Genomic DNA, 11302 nt, shown 5'->3' with positions numbered 1-11302 from the left:
TATATTTTTTAAGTGGAATATTTGAAATATCATCACCTTTATTCCCCATCAGGGGCTTACAGCTCAGGCTGCCTAAGAAGTCTGACATATTGGAGGTCAGTGGGATGTTTACAGGAAGCAACAACAGCCATTTTTATCTCTTTCTATTAACATGAGGCTGCCCATTGAGAATGTTTCCAGAGCCATAGCATTTCTTGGGAGAAAGAGAAGCAAATGTAGCTTATGAAAAGTGCTGACAACTTCATAAAAGAACCCAAAGGGTGCTAACTAGGGATCTCCCACTCATATTGTCTGCCCACGGAATGGAAAGCCTTAAGGAAGATTAATTTCCCCTCTCTAACATAGAACATTTATTTTGTAAACTCTGTACATTGTAAACAATGTTTCTTTTAAAACTGACATGTTTTCCCCCTGCAGTACCACCCCCTTTTATTTCCAAACTTATCTCAAACTAAACCTCAGAAACCCAGCTCTCACTGTAAGTTGTTGCAGCAGAAATGCAAAGAGAATCAAAATAAATCTTGTGGGTTTTTTTGTTCCGAGTTTTAGAGCTGTGTTTGACCTTCAACAATAAGTTTGGAAAAATGCTTACGGAGTAAGCTTGCTTCTCTTTCACACAGGGGTGTCTGGGCTGGAGCACTGAGGAAGCCATTCAGGAAGGAGACAAAGTTCATTGCTGGTGGGGGTGTCTGAGAGGGTCCTTGTTCTGCACCCTGATCCATGGGTGGACATCCTAGGACAGGTGAGGAAACAATAGAAACTGAGATAGTTGTCCTAGCATTCAGTGTGTTCCCTCCTATGAGAAGGTTCTAGGAACTTATATGTCTTTTCAAATATCACTTTCTATTCACCATATTTTGTGTGTCAATAGTTTGGTCATTTTTATTGTTGAATAACATGATATCATGTGAATATGCCATAATTTGTTTATCCATTCACTTGTTGATGGACCTTTGGGCTATTTCCAATTTTCGCTATTATGAATAAAGCTGATATGAATATTCATGTATTTTAAATAAACTTTTAAATTTTAGAACAGTTTCAGATGTGTAGAAAAAGTGCACAGGTAATACAGAGATGTTCTATGTATCACACAACCAGTTTCTCTTACTATTAACATCTTACATTAGGATCATGCATTTGTCACAGTTAACGAACCAATATTGACACAATGTCAACTAAAGCCCATCCTTTATTCAGATTTCCTTCATTTTTGCCTGATATTCTTTTACTGTTCCAGCATCCCATCCAGAATACCATATACATTAAGTCGTCATGACTCCTTAAGCTTCTCTTTTCTGTGACCATTTCTCGGACTTGCCTTGTTTTCTCGCGACTTTTTTTTTTTTTTTTCATTTTAACAGTTTTTAATGAAAGTTGTAAACAAGATCACTTCACTCCTGCATCTTCTCAATTGTTTCTTCCTTATATTTGCCCTTTTCCTTCCCTACTTGGCGAGACTTGGCTTTACGTTCGAGGATCTTTTTGCGGTCTTTGTCCAGTTTTAGTCTGGTGATAACCACCTTGCTGGGGTGAATGCCCACGTGGACAGTTGTGCCATTAGCCTTCTCCCGCTGCACTCGTTCAATGTAGATGACATACTTCTTCCTGTAAACCTGGACTACTTTGCCAATTTGCTGCCCTTTGTAGTGCCCTCGTACAACCTGAACTTCATCATCCTTCCGGATGGGCATGGATCAGACATTGTACTTCTGTCTCAGCTCTTTAGAAAGAGGGGAAGACATAATTTTCCTGCGAATGTGGGAAGGCGCATTAAAATGCCTTTTCCGGTTCTTGCTTCGGTCAGAAGTCACAAAGGGATTGAACTTCATTTCGGCCGTTAGCGCTTCAGCGATGGCCACAAAAGGGCTCTCGCGACTTTTGACAGTTTTGAGGAGGGCTGGTCAGATATTTTGTGGACTGTGCCTCAGCTGGGATGTGTTTCTCTTATGATTAGAGTAGAGTTATCGGTTTTGAAGAGGAATACCATAGAGGTAAAGTGCTACTCTCATCACGTCATATCAAACGTACATACTACCAACGTGTTGTCTTTTTTTCAATATTTTTTCTGCATCTTTTGAAATCATCATTTTGAAGTTTCTCCCATATATTCTATTAATGTTGTGGGTAATATTAATTGCTTTTCAAATGTTGAATCAACTTTGAATTCCTGCGATAAACTTCACTTAGTCATAATGTATTATCCTTTTATGTATTCCATGGCATAATTTGCTAAAATTTAGTTGAAGATTTTGTGTCTATGTTTATGAGTTATATTGTGATTTTATTTTCTGAAAATATCTTTGTTGGTTTTGTTATCAGAGCAATGCTGTCCTCATAAAGTGAGTTGAGAAGTGTTCTATTTTCTGGAAGAATTTGTGTAAGATTGTTACATCTTCCTTGAATGTTTGACAGGATTCACTGGTGAAGCCACTGGGCTTGGGATTTTCTTTATTAGAAGGTTTTTAATTATAAATTCCATTTCCTTAATAGATATATGGCTATTAATATTTTTATTTCTTCTTGAGTCTGTTTTAGTATGTTGTTTGCAAGTAATTTGTCCATTTCATCTAAACTCTCAAGTTTATTGGCATAAATGTGTTCATATTTCCTTATTATATTTTGAATGTCTATAGGATATCTCCTGATATCCCTACTTTCATATTTTATATTGGCAATTTGAATTTTCTTTCTCTTTACCTTCTTTCTTACCAGAGGTTTATCAATTTTAATAATATTTCAAAGAAGCAACTTTTGGCCTTTTAATTTCTCCTAATGTTTGTCTGTTTTCTGTTTCATTTATTTCTGCTTTCATCTTTATTATTTCTTTCCCTCCTCTTCCTTTGGTTTTACTTTGTTTTTTCCCTAGCTTCTTAGGTGAAAATGCTGAATTTTTTTTTAAGGCTTTTTTTCTTTTCTACTTTAGTTTTTAAAGCTATAAATTTCACTCTAAGCACTGCTTTTGCTGCATCTCACACATTTTAATACATTGTGGTTTCATCATCTTTCATTTGAAACATTTCCCAATTTCTCTTGTGATTTCTTCTGTGACCAATGGATTGTTTAGAAGTGTGTTATTTAATTTCCAAATATTTGGGGGAATTTTCTAGATATTTTACTGTTATTGATTTCTATTCAGTTGTCTGTTGTAGCTAGAGACTCTACTCTGTAAGATTCTACTCTTTTGAAATTTATTGCAAATTATTTTTTAGTCTTGCCATGTGGTTTTGCCATTTCTTTTGCAAAAGAGATAAAGTGTATGTTCCTGCCTTTGACTTTCAAGTTCTTATGTGACTTGCTTTGGCCAATAGAATGAGGTGGAAGTGGTGGCATGCTAGTTTCAAACCTAGGCACAAGAGGGCCTGCATACTTCCAATTGCTTTCTGGAAGTTTTGTCATCCCTGTGAAAAGAACATGCCAGGGCTACCCTGCTGGCTCAGGGGAAGGGTGTGAAACACAGGAGCAGAGCCTAGTCTTAATCAGCAGATGTCTAGCCAACCTCCAGATCTGTGATCAAAAATGAATAATTGTTGGTTTAAGCCACTGATAGTTTTGAATGATTTGTTACACAAGAGCTAACTGATACAGCCACTCTCCATGACAGGTGACTGAGTGGATGCTTAAGACCTAGCCAGCTGGTCTGTGTCCATTCCAGTAGGCGCTCCTGCTCTTTTGGACTGAAGCACTACCTGGCCTTTGTCCTCGTCCTTCCATTACTTTTCTTCCCTTGGAACAGTGACAATGGACATCCGTTAAGGTGTCAGCCCGATGAATGTGTTCATGGGGTTGTCCTGACATGACTCCTATGCAAAAAGCTCAGGCGTCCTGGATGCTGCATCTGGCCAGAGAGTGCACATGTGTTGGACGAGGGGCATAACCGGGCGGTGGGGCAGAAGCTGATCAATCTCAGTGTTTTTTTGCAAGGATTACCCAGGGCAGTGTTGAGTAGAGTGTGCAGTTAAAAGCTTCTACTAGCATGCAGCACCTTTATATTGGACCCTAACATTCACCCATGAATTTGGATTCCATTAACTTCAGGATGTCATTTCCTTCCTGTGCTAAAGGTTGATAACCTCCAGTCTGCCAAGGATGAGACTTCTGGTCCTGGCTTTGCATCCAGTTATTCTCCCTATATCTTTCCTGGCATTTCCAGTTTAGTAGGGAGGAAGGGGGACTTTCTAGTTTTCTATCTAGTCTGAACCTGGAAGTTCCAACTTTTCCCATGTTTATGTTGATGTGTGTGTGTGTGTGTGTGTGTGTGTGTGTGTGAATGCAATGTGTAAATGTTTGTGTGTCTCTGTACACACAAGTATACATACACATTCTCTCTCTGTGTCTCTTGATAGAGATAGCTATATACACATACATTCATATATATGTATGTATAAACACACACAGGTATATAAGCTCATATTTGCCAAATATATACATCCACTTATATTTATTTATGTTATATTTATTAGTCTGCTATTGTTTTTCTCCTCTGCCAGATCTAGAAGAGGTGGACCAGTTCACTCTTACACAACTTTGCAGGGCCTGAGGTAAGAGTAAAAATGAAGGCTCACTTACCATAGGAATAAGTATTTAAAAGTGACAAATCAAGGTAATAAATGGTTAAACAAAATATGTCCTCTCCTCCTACCTTGACAATTATATTTTCATGATAACCTGGAAGGCCAGGCTTAAATTTAGAGTGCTTTTATCTCTCAGAGTTCTGTGTCAGAAGTAGTGGTATGGGTAAAGCTGGTCCTTGGCCCATGGCCTGCTCCCCTTCTTTCCACCCCTGACTGGTACACACACTAGCTCATGCATTCATTTATACCTCCTGCAAAGAGCCGCCCTTGGCCACACTTTGGGCTTAGGCATGGACATTCCAACAGCCCAGTCCACCCTTGGAAGAATGGTTAGGGGAAGAGGCCTGTACAGGCCAGGTAGGTGGTTTCAGGGACATTTGGGCAGGGAATGCCAGGGTCCTAGATATCCAGACTGTGGTCTAGAATGGGTCGGGGCAAGACTCCAAGTAGGTATCTCTTTGGCCCTAGGAACATCATCTTCCCCTTCAACCTGTGAGGAAGAGCATAGCCAGCAGAAGAATATATATTGCTAACAATACTATAATGCTATCAGTGCTTGATTGAAATATAAATCTTCCTTGATCAGGTGCATTATTCTTTGAATATGCTAGCTGCAAATATTTTCTGTAGAATTTTTGTATAGACACTTATAAGTAAGACTGGTTTATTTTCTTTTGGACGCTGTTTAATTTGGTTTTGGTATTAAGCTTATGCTAGGTTTATAAAATGATTTGGGAAACTTTCCACTTATATATTATGGAACAATTTGAATAATTTGTGTAGAATTATATATTCCTTGATGGTTAGGTTAGTTAGATCTTGCCCATAAAACAACCAGGGTCTAATGTTCTTTCTTATTTTTACTTTTTAAAGTGGTGGATTTATTTATTTATTTTAAATTAAAAATTCTTGGCTGCATTGGGTCTTTGTTGCTGTGCGCAGGCTTTCTCTAGTTGCAGCGAGCGGGGGCTCCTCTTTGTTGCAGTGCACGGGCTTCTCATTGCGGGGGCTCCTCTTGTTGTGGAGCACAGGCTCTAGGCGCGCTTGCTTCAGTAGTTGCAGCATGCAGGCTCAGTAGTTGTGGCTTGCGGGCTCTAGAGCGCAGGCTCAGTAGTTGTGGCTCATGGGCTTAGTTACTCTGCAGCACGTGGGATCTTCCCCGCCCAGGAATTGAACCCGTGTCCCCTGCATTGGCAGGTGGATTCTTAACCACTGCACCACCAGGGAAGTCCCATAGTGTTTTATTTATGAAAAACCTTGCTAGTGTATTGTGTGGTTGTTAATGTGTTCAGATAATGTACTTTTTCTTGAATTAATTTTGGTAATTTATATTGTGCTGGAAAATCATCCATTTCATCTAGATTTTAAACATTTGACAACATTTTACAAGATATTTTATAATTATTTTTACTGTTTTTCCACAGCTACGGTTTTATCTTCTTTCTCGTTCCTGATATGTGTGTTTGTCCTGCATTTTTTCTTAGTCAAACTTGCTAGCGTTTGGGGCTTATCTACCATTTTTTGCTGGCATTTTGTTTGTGATTTACTATTTTTAGCATTTTATCTCTATTAATTCCATCATATTTCTTTGAGTTTGTTTTGTTCTAATCTTTTAACTTGAATACTTAGCTCATTTATGTTCAAATTTTCCAATGTGAAGACCAAGGAAAGAGCAGATGTAGGACATAAATAGGAAATGAAGCCAAGAGTCAGGAGGACTGGATGTGAGGTGGGGGAGAGAGGTTGGGAACCACATGCAGAGGGACTTGGAGTGTTATTACAAGCAGCATAGAATGTATGAGGTTTGGTTGTCAAGGTGACGTGTTAGAAAACATTGCCATCAGGACACCCTGCCTCTGCAGGCTCTGCATCCAATTCCTGTTTCCTTCTTGGCCGTGAGCACATCATGAAGAGCTTGCCAAATACCCAACAGAAATCCAGACCCACAATGTCTACTACACTTTTGATCCAAGACTTTTAGTTTCATAGCCCAATAAAATACAAAAAAATCAACAGGGACAAACATAAGGTTGCTGATTTTTATTTTGTCAAGAACAGATATTAAACACATACACTAATACAACCACTTATTAGCACAGCAATTATACCAGGTTTTAACAGACAAAATTAATAAGGTCAAAAATCACAGAATAACTGTTTTATTCAATTTGCAATGTGGCTTGCAGAATTTCAGCCCTAGCATCACAAAGCAGAGTATAGAAGGGTGGGTTTGAAGCTGAGTACCAATAGCTTAATAACCAGCTCACTTGCTAGGCACGGGGGAAACTTGGGGAGCCCTACTTGCTGTAGATTTAGGTCTCCAAATTTTGTACTCTAGGAGTAAGCATGAAACGGAGTTTGAAAACCTATCACAGGGAGTGAAACTCAGCTTTGCTAACCCAATTCTTGAAAATTAAGGTGAACCCACAGTGCCAAGCACCTGGCAGCAGCAAATGTCAGTTCTCTCAGAAAGAAGGCATGGTCGTGTATATCACAAATTATTTTCACAAGCAATTTTGTAAAGGCAGTATCCTGAACTGGACAAAACTAGCCAGGAACACAAGGAGACAAAACAATAAGAATGAAACCCATCAGAGGCAGAACCAATAGTGCTTCATTTACTAGAATGATCAGCTATAGACTTTAAAATAATGGTGATTACTTATTCAAGGGAATAAAATACAATGTCTAGAATTGGAGCAGAAAATTGAAAGCTATATTAAAAATGGAACCAAATGAACAGCCTAGATATCAAAATTAAAATTAAGGAGTCGATGATTGGGTTTAAGAACTAATGAGAGAATTAACATATTAAAAGACAGATTGGAAGAAAGCATCCAGACTGAAACACAGAGAGGCAGAAGGAGGAAAAACAAAGAATAAAAGCTAAGAGACAAAGCGTATAAGAATATCACATATAGTTTCTAATATTTGTATTACTGACATGGCAGGAGGCAGAAAGGAGGGAGAGAGATAGAGAGAGAGAGAGAGAGAGAGAGAGAGAGAGGGAAAGAGAGAATGAGAAGGAAACAATATTTGAAGAGATAGTGACTGAGAACTTTCAAAACTGATAAGAGATAAATTCCCTACAAATGTCTTGCAGGATCGATGAAAAGGATTCCAAGCATATTATAGTAAAGATGCTGAAAACAAAAGACAAGGAAATAATCTTAAAATCAACAATAGAACAAGGATATTTACCTTCAAAGACACATAAATTAGTGACTAAGAACTAATAGAAAAGAAAAATTGAACAATTAAAAAAACACAAGAGAAAAAAAGAAATAAAAAAAGAAAATATGTGCGACAAAGAAAAAACAAATAGTAAAATGGTAAATTAAACCCCACAATATAGGTAATTATAATAAAAACAAATTGACTAAATATTCTGATTAAAAATCAAAGATTACTAGACTTGATTAAAAACTCAGTCTATGCTTTAGATAAGTTGTACATAAAACATAAGGCTATGGAAAAAAAGGGAAGGATTGAAAAATGACATATCATGCAGATACTTATCAAAAGAAAGCTGGTATATATTCTAAATGTGAGCCCCTTACTCATTATGTGTGTTTTATATAATAGATACAGGTCTATAAAAGTATAGATTATATATTTATATTATATTATATATTTAGATATATTATAGATTATATATTTAGATATATATTGTAGATTTATATTATATATATCTCATCATCAATAAGAAAAAGACAAACAATCCAATAGAAAAATGAGCAAGAGGGTTGAAGAGGCATATCACAAGAGCATATCCCAAATGACCAAAAAAGATGTGAAAATATGCATAATTTCAGTAGTAATCAGGAAAATGCAAAATAGAGCCACAGTTGGATGCCACTATCTGTCCACCATAATGGCAAAAATTAAAAAGATGGGTAATATCAAGTTTTGCCAAAGATGTGGAACGATGGTATTTTTTTTTTTTTTTGGACAATAACACCACTAACCTCAAATATTTATTTCTGAAACTTGTTTTAGATTTTAATCACCTTCCATTTTCCCCAACCATCTTCTCATTAGGTAGTATTTTGGTTAATATTAAAATAATAAATTTCATATGTATAGTACATTTCAGTTTCTAAATTATTTTCACATACATTACCTCATTTGATCCTCACAAAATATGAACAGAAATTATCATCCTGATTTTACGGATGAGAAAACAATTGCCCAGAAAGATTACATGTCACACAGTAAATAAATGCTTAAACTAATACTGTAATAAGGATTGAAAATTTCCGATTTCTAGCTCTAGACCAGTTCCTTTGTACTACAACCAGCTGCTGCTTCCAAACAGACAAGAGAGGACTGGATAATCTGTCTTTGAATAACAGTTTAGGAAAGGTTACTCCTATCTTCATCAGTATATACAGTCAATAAATTTTGAATTGTAACAATTTATGAAAGATGTGAAATAATAATTAGAGAAATATGTTGGATAAGTATTAACAGCATTTTTCATCTATAGAAAATAAGTGATTTATAATCTTTCTCTGTCTTTCTTCTCTCTGGGTAAAGAAGGTGAAATTTTTATTAAGAGGAACAATAGAATTTTTATACACTGTGTATGGAGTAGAAATAGATATAGCCATTTTGAAAAGCTGTTTGGTATTATCTATTAAATCCAAAGATATGCATACCTTACGAACCAGAAATTTCACTCCTAGGTGTATCCCTATATTCATTTCTTAGGGCTGGCACCACAGAGTTCCACAAACAATGTGACTTAAAACAACAGAAATTTATTCTCTCACAGTTTGGGAAGCCAGATGTCGGAAATCAAGCTGTTTGCAGGGTCATGCTCCCTCTGGAACTTCTAGGGGAGGATCCTTCCTTGCCTTTTCCAGGGTCTGGTAGCCCTAGGCATTCCTTGATTTATGGCAGCAGGACTCCCATTTCTGTCTCCATATTCACATGGCCATATTCTCTCTGTGTGTCTGTCTATGTCCAACTTTCTCTCTTCTTATAACAACACTTCTTATATTGGATCCAGGGCCCACCCTAATCCATTAAGACTTCATTTTAACTAACTATATCTGCAAAGACCTTATACTCCAAATAAGGTCACATTCACAGGTACCAGGGCTTAGGCCTTCAACATATCTTCTTGGGGGACAAATTCAACCCACAACAATACAATACCCAACAGAGGTACATGTACATATGTACCTTGAGGCTTGCATAAGAATATACATAACAGCATTATTTGTCATAATCCCAAACTGGAAACATCTCTTGTTTTAGCAATAAATTATGGTGGTGGAGTCATACAATAAAACACATAATATACAATAATTAAAATAAATTATAGCTATATGCAACAGCATGTATCTCACAAACATAATAAGTTGAAGAAGCTAGACACAGAAGAATTCATACTGTATAAATCCATTCACTAAAAGTTAAAAAAAAAAACAGGCACAGCTATACTTAACTATTTGGGGATATATGTATAGATGGTTAAACTAAAAAGATATTCAAGAAAATGTTTACCACAAAAGTCAGGATAGCCGCAGAGCGGCTGGGCCCGTGAGCCATGGCCGCTGAGCCTGCGTGTCCGGAGCCTGTGCTCCGCAACGGGAGAGGCCACAACAGTGAGAGGCCTGCGTACCGCAAAAAATAATAATAATAAAATAATAAAAATAAATAAATAAATTTATTTATTTATTTTTTCATTTATGGCTGAGCTGGGTCTTTGTTGCTGTGTGTGGGCTTTCTCTAGTTGCGGCGAGCTGGGGCTACTCTTCATTGTGGTGCGCAGGCTTCTCATTGTGGTGGCTTCTCGTTGCAGAGCACGGGCTCTAGGCATGTGGGCTTGCAGGCTCTATAACACAGGCTCAATAGTTGTGGCGCACAGGCTTAGTTGATCTGCGGCATGTGGGATCTTCCCGGACCAGGGCTTGAACCCGTGTCCCCTGCATTGGCAGGCGGATTCTTAACCATTGCACCACCAGGGAAGCCCTCAAAACATCTTATTGTACTATACTCACCAGTATGTGAGTGATAATGTGAACTGATAAAATATCTATGTGATGAGATGAAGTGAGGGGAATGATGTAGGCATTGTGACGTAGAGTTAGGTTACCACTGACCTTCTGATGGTAAGTCAGAAGGAGGATCACCTGCTTCTGGTGATCCTGGATCATTGAGTCATGGTGATGTCCATTTTCATAGTTAAATGCCAGGAGCACACGATGTCAATGGTTGGGGATCCTGGGTAGGATGGAGTGGGATGTCATCACGCTACTCAGAATAGTGTGCAATTTAAAACTTATGAATTATTTCCGGAATTTTCAAAATTTAATATTTTCAGACCATGGTTGACTGTAGGTAACTGAAACCATGGAAAGCAAAACTGAAGATAAGGAAGGACTACTATATACCCTTATTTTGTTTACTTTTTTGTACATGTGTTTTATTTCTCACACATATGCACATACAAGCCTTTTTTTTTTTTTTTTTTTTCCCAGTACGCGGGCCTCTCACTGCTGTGTCCTCTCCTGTTGCGGAGCACAGGCTCCGGACGTGCAGGCTCAGCGGCCATGGCTCATGGGCCCAGGCCGCTCCGCGGCATGTGGGATCTTCCCGGACCGGGGCACGAACCCGTGTCCCCTGCATAGGCAGGCAGAGTCTCAACCACTGCGCCACCAGGGAAGCCCCCCAAGCCTTTTTTTAAAAAAAGAAAGAGAAAAAAAAAAAGAGTGATT

The 11302-nt window shown here is 37.9% G+C and overlaps 1 pseudogene; it reads right to left on the bottom strand.

The window, feature by feature from the left end:
- Positions 1 to 1337: 1337 nt before the first annotated feature.
- Positions 1338 to 1869, bottom strand: LOC101272538 (60S ribosomal protein L26-like; annotated as a pseudogene).
- Between the last annotated feature and the right edge of the window lie 9433 nt (positions 1870 to 11302).

The sequence above is a fragment of the Orcinus orca genome, chromosome 8 (genome assembly GCF_937001465.1).
Source record: "Orcinus orca chromosome 8, mOrcOrc1.1, whole genome shotgun sequence".
Lineage (NCBI taxonomy): Eukaryota > Metazoa > Chordata > Mammalia > Artiodactyla > Delphinidae > Orcinus > Orcinus orca.
This window is presented reverse-complemented; position numbering and strand designations above follow the sequence as displayed.